Raw genomic sequence first — 4,170 nt, 5'->3', positions numbered from 1 at the left:
AAAAATTTGCAAGCACTTTACATTAACTGTTATTATTATTTGCAAAAAGTTAAATACAAATGTCAATACACACACATATATTCTGTGATAAAATTTCTTTGATCTTACATTTATTTTATTTTTTATTATGACATTTATTTTAACATCTTCTATAAATCAGGCAACTGTAAGAACTACTTACCCCCTCGCACGTATGAAAACACTTGCCTGTTAACTGATAAATACCTGGCAATTAGAATGTACCTCATTCATTTAATGAGCTCAAAAATAACCTTTGCAAGAAATAACTGGTGGGGCTGTGGTATTCAGTGATAGGGTTTTAATCCTCAGCACCACATTAAAAGAAATAAATAAAAGAAGGGTATTGTGCACATGTGTAACTAAAATTATTTTTAGAAAATAACTGATGATCACATTATAACACTACTTTTCAATTTTATTCTGTTCAACAACCTGAGTTAGCATGCCCTTATCAACCTTCCTGCCTATATCAATATAGTGTTTCACAGATAAACTGTCTTTCTCACATGAACTTCCCTTTCAGAAGGAAAATGCATCCTATTCCCTGGTTCCTACACTCATTGACTTTTTTTTCTTCACTAAATCTAAAATTACTGCCAATATAAGTTTTAGAAAGCCTCATGAACCCTGAGAACTGAAATTGTAGCAGTCTTGAACTCAGACAGTTAGCATGAAAACCAAAGAAGGTACTGACCTCCTGGTGGACTGCCCAGAAGCACCCAGTTAGAAAAAATGAGCTCTGCTTGACATCACTGCCCATCCAGTGTTCCTAACTAAGTTCTTGAAACCTTCTATTCAATGCCTTTTCCTTCAGTTCTAAAGCAAACATTCAAAACTTGAATAAACTAAAATTTACCTCAGCAAAATGATTCAATAACTTCCATGATATAAAATGTTTTCTTCTTTAACTAAAGTGATCAATATTAGAAAATGGGAGTGAGAGTATAGTGTGCATAACAGAATGAAGACAAATAGAACGAATGTGTTCTCTCTATATTATCTTTGATTTTTTAAAAAAAAGGTTCTATCAATTCTCAGATCTGTCAAGAAGGTTTGAAAGCTCACTTTGCCACTGAGATAGCCCTAGTCCACAGAGAAGAAAAACTGTCTAATAATTTAAGGTGAATGTCAGAGATGCAGTATAAATCATACCATCATTTTCATTTTAATTCAGGACAAAAGTAATATTTATTTTCTCTGTGTCCCATAGATGCAATACTCTTGCAATTATTAAGTTCCTTGGATGAATATATAATTCCTCAGAGTCTTATTCCTACATGGGAAAACTAATTATTGCATAAATGTCAATTATTTGAGAATTAATTTATAAGAGTTGTGCAAGATTGGAGAATATAACAATTGAGATTTTTTAGGTTTTATTTTATTTCTGATTGATATAATAGGATGTTTAAACACTTGTATACATTGTATAATCATAGATTCACGGTAAACAACAAATCCTTCTTAAATATTTATCATTTCTTAAAGTAAGAACCTTCATAATCTCCCTTCAATTCTTTATACATTATTGCTAAGTCACTCTACTTTACAATAAAATTCCAGAAATTATTCCTTTTAACTATAAAACTATTCCCATTGACAACTTCTCTACCCCTTCTAAATCTTGCCTAACCACTGTTCTACTCTCAACTTTTAAGAGATCAACAGGTTTAGAGTGTATTGTTTTTCACTGAGTCTTTTTACTGAAAGTAATGCTTTTACATTTTATTTGAAATAGAGCTAATAGATAATAAATCTTGAGAGCTTCTGAATTAGATCATTTAAATAAACAACTCATTTTAAAAACCTAAAAAATGGGTAACAAACAAATAATCTTAGAGAAGATGTTACTTTAGATGTGGATACAAATGTGCATGTCCAAGTGTGTACACATGTTCATGTACACAGTAAAAAAAAGAATTGTAGGAGCTGGGGTTGTGGCCAGTGGTAGTATGCTTGCCTAGCACATATGAGGCACTGGGTTCAGACCTCAGCACCACATAAAAATACATAAAACAAAGGCATTTTGTCCAACTACAACTAAAAAATATTTAAAATAAATACATGAATAAATACATAAATAAATAAAGAGAATTGCAATTCAATACAAAGAAGAGGATTTTTTCAATGAACAAATTTGCTTCATTTGAAAATCAAATTAGATCTTGATAACATACTATTATTAATCCCAGATGGATTCAACATTTTTTGGGGGTCACCCAACCAGCTGTGATTACAGGTGTGTGTCACTGCATCCGGAAGACTCAACACTTAGATGACAAAATTAGAATCAAAGAAGTGAAATCAAAGAAAAAGGTGTGGATAACTAACATTGGAATAACTAATTTTGCAATTGAGAAGAAGATTGTAAGACTAGGAATAGAGGAGAAATTCACAAGTTTATTATATTTTGCAGTATAAATAATAAAAGATTAGAATCACTGAACATACTCATTTGGATTAAAGAAATAAAAAATATAGATAATATCATATATATATATATATATATATATATATATATATATATGACATTATCTATAACTTTTCCATATATACAACCTATAAATAAATAAATATTTTACATAAATTTATATATGTATGTGTATGTATATATATATATATATCTTACTAATTTAAATTTATATATATATATATATATATATATATATATATATATATATATATATATCTTACTAATTTGCTTAGGGCCTTACTAAGTCTCTAAGCCTGGCTTTGAACTTGTGATTATTCTGCTTCACCCTTCTGAGCCACTGAGTAAAACAAGATTTTGATGCCATTTTAAGCTATCAACTTTCAGTTCTTTATATATGCAGATAAATATATGTGTATATGCATATATATTTAACCATCATTAAAGAAAATGAAAATAAAGTTAAACTGATATAAGAATTTTCACTTCCTAAACTTTCTGAAGAAAAATTTGCCAAAATTTTGGAGTATGTGTGTACTTTTATTAAACTGTATACTTTTCATCTAGTAATTCTAATTTCAATCATTCTTGATATTCAGGTTAAATATTTATATAAAAATGTGTTCTATAATTTTATTTGTATGAATTATAAATAATAATCTATTGGTTAATATCTTACACGTTATTACTATGATAGTATACGGTAAAATAGTTTCAAAATATTTTTGAAGATTATTTGTCTGCAGAGACATTAGATTACAAATGCTCAAGTTAAAAAAGTATAAAATATGTTCATTGGGAGTTTGCTCATATATAGACATATAAGCATATAAGCTTATATTCACACTATTTTTGTATTTAAACAGAAGTCTTCATAAACTCACCTTACATACAGATGTATGATAAAACACTAAAATACAAGCCATGTTAAACTTAAAATACAGGTGAATTTATTATCATATTAATGGTTTTTGTTTTTCAAAATGCTAATTGAAGGATATTTAAAAACTTCTTCACTTTTTAATAAAAGTATTGTTGGAAGACTATATGATAGAGGTTGTCTAAGTAATTCTTCCATGATGAATTGAATATACGTTGTAGACTATGTATGAAAATGGGTTGTCTCTCTGAACTCATGAAGGAATTTAATTACAAAAATCTTATGTCAATGATATTAAAGAAGGTAGAAACTAATTGGACTATGGTGTTTAGTGGTAGGGCCCTTGAAAAATGATTAGGTTTGATTCCTTCATTAGGATGGAGCCCCTTTGATGGAGTTCTGGTGATTTTATAAGGAGAAAGAGATAAGATATAGATTTGAGAGATACACAACATGGCGCCTGCCATGTTGTGATGCATCCAAGAGGGACTCCTCTCAGAGCCTTAAACCTGTAAAGATCTGAAATATCTGAAAGATGGGATAAATGGCCATGACCAGAATGCTGATAGAAATACAGACAGTAAGGACCATGCTGATGAGAACTCAGATGCAAATGAAGACTATTCTACTGGAAACTGGAATCAACAATTGTCACACCTCTGCTGTGCATGTGGCTGAACTGTGTCCATGCTCTAAAGCTTATGGAGGGCCAAATCTAGAAGTGATGGACTATAATATCTAATGAAGAAAATATGTAGTCAAAACAGCATTCAGGCTCCTTCCTGGTTACTTTCAATTGTATTCAATACAACTTGGAACCAATGGGATAATCTAAAGC

This window comes from Callospermophilus lateralis, unplaced genomic scaffold, assembly GCF_048772815.1.
Source record: "Callospermophilus lateralis isolate mCalLat2 unplaced genomic scaffold, mCalLat2.hap1 Scaffold_921, whole genome shotgun sequence".
Taxonomy (NCBI): Eukaryota; Metazoa; Chordata; class Mammalia; order Rodentia; family Sciuridae; genus Callospermophilus; species Callospermophilus lateralis.
The sequence above is the reverse complement of the archived record's forward strand: the minus strand, read 5'-3'. Positions refer to the sequence as shown.